The sequence below is a fragment of the Pinus tabuliformis genome, chromosome X (genome assembly GCF_031772625.1).
Source record: "Pinus tabuliformis cultivar Carrire ecotype Pingquan chromosome X, CPIR1, whole genome shotgun sequence".
Taxonomy (NCBI): domain Eukaryota; kingdom Viridiplantae; phylum Streptophyta; class Pinopsida; order Pinales; family Pinaceae; genus Pinus; species Pinus tabuliformis.
This window is the reverse complement of record NC_142308.1, coordinates 147,873,346-147,881,910: the sequence shown is the minus strand read 5'-3', so window position 1 is coordinate 147,881,910 and position 8,565 is coordinate 147,873,346. Positions and strand designations below refer to the sequence as shown.

Below are 8,565 nucleotides of genomic sequence, written 5' to 3'. Positions count from 1 at the left end.
AATTTCCCTATAGAGAATGGAAATAGTTGATGAAGTCCATATGGATTTGGAAACAAATATCCAACAAAACTCAAATTGCAGAAGCCTCAAATCTGAAATACTTTCCTTATGCGAAAGGGAAATAGCTAATGAAGTTTGGATGGATCTGGAAAAAAATCTCCAACAAAAATTAGATCACAAAAGGCTTAAATATGAATATTTTCACTATATGTAAGGTGTTAGACTCCGTCTCATGTCAGAGATTGATTCTTCTTCAAAACCCTGTTTTGAAGAAGAAATCATTAATGTGTGGTTTTAAATTATGTAATTTATGCTCCAGCTCTTCAAAAGGCAGTGATTTCAAACTCCTATCCCTGCATAAGCACAATTCAAAATATCATTAGTCTCAAACAAAGAGGGCATCTTCAGTTTATTTGGATATTTGAAGTGACTATGAATAAATCCTACTCGTCCTCCACCAAGAAAATACCATCTAAGGGCACATCCAAGAGCTTTCCAAAGCACGACACTAGACATGTTTCAGAGTATAAGGTGGCTCACTTGTTCTCATGGAAATTTTTAACTCAATAACTATACTGCTGGCCTTTCTTCAAATTGGAATTATCTGAATGTTGCTAGATGTGCAAGATTTAGTCCAGATCAATGTTTCATGGCAACAGGGAGTACTGATACATCAATTAAGTTGTTTGAGGTTGCAAAGGTTAGGTAAATGCCGATGCCAGATGCAAGTGGAAGGGATGGACCTCTCCGGCCTGTTATCCGAACATTTTATGATCACATGCATCCTATCAATGATTTGGATTTCCATCCACGGTCTGCTGTATTAATATCTGGTGCTAAGGATCATACCATAAAGTTTTTTGATATTGCAAGGACAGGGACAAGGAGAGCTCATCGAGTTATCCAGGATACACACAATGTTCGATCTGTTGCTTTCCACCCTTCTGGAGACTTCATTTTAGCAGGGACTGACCATCATATTGCACATTTATACGATGTCCATACTTTTCAATGCTACTTGTCATCAACCTCGCAGGAGAGAGATGCCGGTGGGGCTATAAATCAGGTTCGGTATTCATCGAATGGTAGCATGTATGTGACTGCTTCCAAAGATGGGGGTGTGCGAATATGGGATGGTGTGTCAGCTCAATGTACTCGCGCTATCATTGGAGCTCAACACACACAGATTCGTTGCCAGGCAGTCTTCAACCAAACAGAGCAGTTTGTCTTGTCCATTGATGAACCAAGCAAGGAGGTGATTATCTGGGATACTCTCACGGGTGACATAGTTGCTCGCTGGCCTTCTAATCATAGTGGTGTACCACGTTGGTTAGAGCATTCCCCAACTGAAGCAGCTTTTGTCACATGTGGAGCGGATCGATCTGTGCGCGTCTGGAGGGAATCTCTTTAAGTGTTTTAATTGAGGATTTTGTTGAATCTGGTGAAGAGCCATAAGTGATTGATCATTAGCAGTTTCAGGTTTCTGGTTCAATCTAAAAGAATACTGCTTCCACAGTTAGCTACTATACATAATAATGGATGAGATCAATGGGAGGTGAGAAACATGGGCTAATTTGCTATTGTTGGTTTCAGAATATGGGTCTACTGAAGGTTGAAATATAGATCCCACATCCTCACCAGAAGATAAAATTTTCACAGTGGTTCCCAATAATGGATATTTTGAATTCGTTCCTCTTCATCTGCGTTTGGGAGACTCGAAATTAGGTGAAAGTGTAGCTACTGTTAATTATATAGTATCAGAACCTGTGAAGTGAAGGTTGGTCAGCAATATGAAACAGTTTTGATAACATTTGCTGGGCTCTATAGGTACAGGCTTGGTGATGTCGTGAGAGTTACCGGCTTTTACAATTCGAGTCCGCAGTTGTAATTCATTTTCTGAAGGAACCTCCTCCTTACAATCCAACATGGCCGAGTGTGAAGTTTTAAAACAAAACCTAAAAAGTTTAGACTTTGTGGATTGGATCCTGAATGACTACATCGTCCTAATCGGCTGCAAGATAATCTAAAGGGCGGAATTGTAGTAGTGACGGCAATGCCATAGCAAAACTTGGCACAGAACTCAAACACCTAATGTCTCTAAATCATAACTATCTGCCAGGATTATCGGATACGTGTATAGGATTCTATCTATGGTGATTTGCGCTATCTAAGCCATGAGATCGTCGATAGTTACTTGACCTGTTTTCGTGCCGAATGGGATCCAAAGGATCCGTCCGAGTGCCTTGCAGTTATTGGTTGTTACATAAGTGATAATTTCAAAGGCATAGCTTGCATCCAATTGATTTCATCGATACAAGCAATGGACAGCTTGTCACTGAAGTAATGGGTCTAAAAATAGCAACCGGTTTCTCACTAATGTCTTCAGTCCGGATTATATGAGGATCTGCGCTCCAGCATTTATATTTTTATTAGTCAATCAGAGGATTTTTAGAGGGACATTGTATTATTTTAGAATAGAAAGTTGTTCTCTTTTCTAATTTTATTGTAATTTTTCAAACAACGCCCAGATTGTGGGCCGATCTGTTGTTTTTGTTTTAGGATAGTTTATAAAAATTTGATTTGTAAAGAAGAGGAGAGTTCTGAGTGCTGAGAGTGCTAGAACAGAGCTTTCAATGTACAGTTTTCTGCAGGGATGTTTAATGAAAATTTCACAGCTCTAACTTCTGAGATTCATGTGGTATGTTAATTTAGCATAAGTTTTCCCTTTGTCTCACATGTAAACTGTTATGTTTCATTTCATTTCACGATCATTTCTAGCTGAACAAATGAAGTGTTAAAGTGAGAATTCATGCCTGCCATGCTCCACTTTTAAGTTTGTTCAATTCAATGTTTTCTTCTGTTTAAGGAGGATTCAAAGTTATTGTTTGCCCTCCTTAGCTCCTCACCAGTCTTGCCATCCCATTTAAAAATCTAGATTTGATGCTAAATTCCTTGCCTACCTTGCCTCAGTCGTCAACCTGTGTTGTTCATTATATTTCTCTGTTTGAAGCTGTGATTTTGCTCATGCAGCCCAGAAAAACCCCGTTATTTTATTAAAAACCCCCTTTTATCAGTTTACTAGCCTAATAGCTGTGTTACCTTGTGGGTCATCTCGCCATTGAAGATTTTACTGAGATGCTGTGATTTTGCTCATGCAGCCCAGAAAAACCCCGTTATTTTATTAAAAACCCCCTTTTATCAGTTTACTAGCCTAATAGCTGTGTTACCTTGTGGGTCATCTCGCCATTGAAGATTTTACTAAGATAGACCGGAGAGAGCCTTCTCATACCCTGTAGGGCTAGCTACGAGGTGAAATGGTTTGATGTTGCCTTGAAGGTTTACCTTCCTCAGCCTAGGGTGAAATCTCAAGCGCTAACATAGTGGCGACCATACTGGGAAAAACTTCTAATCCTTTGTTCATTGATGTTTTTGTTTCATAAGTCTTAGACGGAGCCTGAAGTTATGCCAGAAGCCTTCGAAAACGCTCTTGTTTTACATCAACGTTAGTAGATAAACGCTGCTTCAGTCAATCTCCGTGAGCTTGTGAATACAGCACTTCATTTGCCTTTTACCCCAGCTCATAGATCAAGGTGCAGATCTGATGCTGATGGTGGACAGCGGTCAGATACATATGCAGGCTGAACCATTCACCTGGCGACTCCAACTCGATCCAGACATTCCAGTGCCTGTTGGTTCATTCATGCAATGGAAGGGTATGTGGCAGACCCTGCCCTGTGTGAAGCTGTAGAAGAAATAAGAAATTTATTAGCAGCTACTAAATTGGATGAAGATGTTTACAGTACCTGGCTTCATTTGTTGAAATCTTCAAAGTCTTTCAAAGTTGAATTGTGTGAGTTAATTGTGGAAATAATTGAAGATGAGATTCAATGGTTAGATGAGCAAATCCAGTCATACGATTTCCAAGACCCTAAAAAGTTTTTGGAAATCCTTCCTCCATCGAAACAAGCAATCACAGATTTGCCTGTAGATGTTTACATTGACAATGTGCAGCTGGAAGTATGCATTGCAGAGTTGGGGCAGCCAACAGAGTCTGGTGTCCGTGATCCTATTGCGGCATACATGGACACATTTTTCAGTTTTATTGACAGATCAGGCTGTCTTTTCCATGACCAGGGTCAGTACGTGCATGAAGGGCTGCCAGCAACTACATCTGTGACTTCGTGGCAGCATTCTCAAGCGGCTTCATTCTCAGGTTTACTTGAATGGTTAATTTGGCATTTTAGTATTACCTGATCTAGTGTTTGTACAGCAGATTAGAGTAGATGTTGTAAATAAATAAGTAGCCATAAGGGCAGCATCTGGTTTTAGTTTGCTTGAAGATGGTTTGAGTTCAGTTTCAATTTTAAAATTTAGTCTACAGCTGTGTTGATTTGTTGGAATGATGACTCCATTGCCCAATGGGTGGAGGCACTGTCTGCTCTCCCAAAGTTCTGCGGTTCTTGGCACCTCCAGGAAGCTGCAGCTGCCATCCCAAATGGAGCCGATGTTAGACTCCGTCTCATGTCAGAGATTGATTCTTCTTCAAAACCCTATTTTGAAGAAGAAATCATTAATGTGTGGTTTTAAATTATGTAATTTATGCTCCAGCTCTTCAAAAGGCAGTGATTTCAAACTCCTATCCCTGCATAAGCACAATTCAAAATATCATTAGTCTCAAACAAAGAGGGCATCTTCAGTTTATTTGGATATTTGAAGTGACTATGAATAAATCCTACTCGTCCTCCACCAAGAAAATACCATCTAAGGGCACATCCAAGAGCTTTCCAAAGCACGACACTAGACATGTTTCAGAGTATAAGGTGGCTCACTTGTTCTCATGGAAATTTTTAACTCAATAACTATACTGCTGGCCTTTCTTCAAATTGGAATTATCTGAATGTTGCTAGATGTGCAAGATTTAGTCCAGATCAATGTTTCATGGCAACAGGGAGTACTGATACATCAATTAAGCTGTTTGAGGTTGCAAAGGTTAGGTAAATGCCGATGCCAGATGCAAGTGGAAGGGATGGACCTCTCCGGCCTGTTATCCGAACATTTTATGATCACATGCATCCTATCAATGATTTGGATTTCCATCCACGGTCTGCTGTATTAATATCTGGTGCTAAGGATCATACCATTAAGTTTTTTGATATTGCAAGGACAGGGACAAGGAGAGCTCATCGAGTTATCCAGGATACACACAATGTTCGATCTGTTGCTTTCCACCCTTCTGGAGACTTCATTTTAGCAGGGACTGACCATCATATTGCACATTTATACGATGTCCATACTTTTCAATGCTACTTGTCATCAACCTCGCAGGAGAGAGATGCCGGTGGGGCTATAAATCAGGTTCGGTATTCATCGAATGGTAGCATGTATGTGACTGCTTCCAAAGATGGGGGTGTGCGAATATGGGATGGTGTGTCAGCTCAATGTACTCACGCTATCATTGGAGCTCAACACACACAGATTCGTTGCCAGGCAGTCTTCAACCAAACAGAGCAGTTTGTCTTGTCCATTGATGAACCAAGAAAGGAGGTGATTATCTGGGATACTCTCACGGGTGACATAGTTGCTCGCTGGCCTTCTAATCATAGTGGTGTACCACGTTGGTTAGAGCATTCCCCAACTGAAGCAGCTTTTGTCACATGTGGAGCGGATCGATCTGTGCGCGTCTGGAGGGAATCTCTTTAAGTGTTTTAATTGAGGATTTTGTTGAATCTGGTGAAGAGCCATAAGTGATTGATCATTAGCAGTTTCAGGTTTCTGGTTCAATCTAAAAGAATACTGCTTCCACAGTTAGCTACTGTACATAATAATGGATGAGATCAATGGGAGGTGAGAAACATGGGCTAATTTGCTATTGTTGGTTTCAGAATATGGGTCTACTGAAGGTTGAAATATAGATCCCACATCCTCACCAGAAGATAAAATTTTCACAGTGGTTCCCAATAATGGATATTTTGAATTCGTTCCTCTTCATCTGCGTCTGGGAGACTCGAAATTAGGTGAAAGTGTAGCTACTGTTAATTATATAGTATCAGAACCTATGAAGTGAAGGTTGGTCAGCAATATGAAACAGTTTTGATAACATTTGCTGGGCTCTATAGGTACAGGCTTGGTGATGTCGCGAGAGTTACCGGCTTTTACAGTTCGAGTCCGCAGTTGTAATTCATTTTCTGAAGGAACCTCCTCCTTACAATCCAACATGGCCGAGTGTGAAGTTTTAAAACAAAACCTAAAAAGTTTAGACTCTGTGGATTGGATCCTGAACGACTACATCGTCCTGATCGGCTGCAAGATAATCTAAAGGGCGGAATTGTAGTAGTGACAGCAATGCCATAGCAAAACTTGGCACAGAACTCAAACACCTAATGTCTCTAAATCATAACTATCTGCCAGGATTATCGGATACGTGTATAGGATTCTATCTATGGTGATTTGCGCTATCTAAGCCATGAGATCGTCGATAGTTACTTGACCTGTTTTCGTGCCGAATGGGATCCAAAGGATCCGTCCGAGTGCCTTGCAGTTATTGGTTGTTACATAAGTGATAATTTCAAAGGCATAGCTTGCATCCAATTGATTTCATCGATACAAGCAATGGACAGCTTGTCACTGAAGTAATGGGTCTAAAAATAGCAACCGGTTTCTCACTAATGTCTTCAGTCCGGATTATATGAGGATCTGCGCTCCAACATTTATATTTTTATTAGTCAATCAGAGGATTTTTAGAGGGACATTGTATTATTTTAGAATAGAAAGCTGTTCTCTTTTCTAATTTTATTGTAATTGTTCAAACAGCGCCCAGATTGTGGGTCGATCTGTTGTTTTTGTTTTAGGATAGTTTATAAAAATTTGATTTGTAAAGAAGAGGAGAGTTCTAAGTGCTGAGAGTGCTAGAACAGAGCTTTCAATGTACAGTTTTCTGCAGGGATGTTTAATGAAAATTTCACAGCTCTAACTTCTGAGATTCATGTGGTATGTTAATTTAGCATAAGTTTTCCCTTTGTCTCACATGTAAACTGTTATGTTTCATTTCATTTCACGATCATTTCTAGCTGAACAAATGAAGTGTTAAAGTGAGAATTCATGCCTGCCATGCTCCACTTTTAAGTTTGTTCAATTCAATGTTTTCTTCTGTTTAAGGAGGATTCAAAGTTATTCTTTTCCCTCCTTAGCTCCTCACCAGTCTTGCCATCCCATTTAAAAATCTAGATTTGATGCTAAATTCCTTGCCTACCTTGCCTCAGTCGTCAACCTGTGTTGTTCATTATATTTCTCTGTTTGAAGCTGTGATTTTGCTCATGCAGCCCAGAAAAACCCCGTTATTTTATTAAAAACCCCCTTTTATCAGTTTACTAGCCTAATAGCTGTGTTACCTTGTGGGTCATCTCGCCATTGAAGATTTTACTGAGATAGACCGGAGAGAGCCTTCTCATACCCCGTAGGGCTAGCTACGAGGTGAAATGTTTTGATGTTGCCTTGAAGGTTTACCTTCCTCAGCCTAGGGTGAAATCTCAAGCGCTAACATAAGGGAAATATCTAATGGAGTTTGGATGGATCCAGAAACAAATCTCCAACAAAACTCATATCATAGAAGCCTCAAATAGGAAACTTTCCCTATACGAAATCGAAATAGCTAATGAAGTTTGGATAGATATGGAAACAAATCTCCAACAAAACTCAGATCGTAGAAGCCTCAAAATGGAATACTTTCCCTATATGAAAGGGAAATAATTGATGAAGTTCACATGTATCTAGAAACAAATCTCCAACAAAACTTACATCACGGAATCCTCAAATTTGAAATACTTTCGTTGTATGAAAGGGAAATAGATGATGAAGTATGAATGGATCCGGAAACAAATCTCCAACAAAACCCATATCGCAGAAGTCTCAAATTTGAAATACTTTCCATATATGGAAGTTAAATAGCTAATGAAATTTGGATGGATCCAGAAGAAAATCTCCAACGAAACTCAGATTGCAGAATCCTTAAATCTGAAATACTTTCCCTATATGGAAGGGAAATAGATAATTAATTTTGGATGGATCCGGAAACAAATATCCAACAAAACTCAAATTGTAGAAGCCTCAAATATGAAATACTTTCCCTATATGTAAGGGAAATAGTTGACGAAGTTCAGATGGATCTAAAAACAAATCTCCAACAAAACTTAGATAAAATAAGCCTCAAATTTGAAATACTTTCCCTACATAAGGGAAATAGTCGTTGGAGTTCGAATGGATCCGGAAATAAATATCCCACAAAACTCAAATCACAAAAGCCTCAAATCTAAAATACTTGTCCTATACAAAAGGGAAATAGTTGATGAAGTTTGGATGGATCCAGAAACAAATTCTCCAACAAAACTCAAATTGTGGAAGCCTCAAATCAAAAATACTTTCCCTATACAAAAGGGAAATAGCTGATGAAGCTTGGATGGATCCAAAAACAAATCTTCAACAAAATGTAGATCACAAAAGCCTCAATTATGAAACTTTCTCTATACGAATGGGAAATAGTTGATGAAGTTTATATGGATCTGGAAACAA

At 39.3% G+C, this 8,565-nt stretch overlaps 2 pseudogenes; both read left to right on the top strand.

Annotated features, from left to right (window-relative positions):
* Positions 1-432: 432 nt before the first annotated feature.
* On the top strand, positions 433-1,506 carry LOC149138882 (cleavage stimulation factor subunit 50 pseudogene; annotated as a pseudogene).
* Positions 1,507-4,721: 3,215 nt separating this feature from the next.
* Positions 4,722-5,700, top strand: LOC149138881 (cleavage stimulation factor subunit 50 pseudogene; annotated as a pseudogene).
* The last annotated feature ends 2,865 nt before the right edge of the window (positions 5,701-8,565 follow it).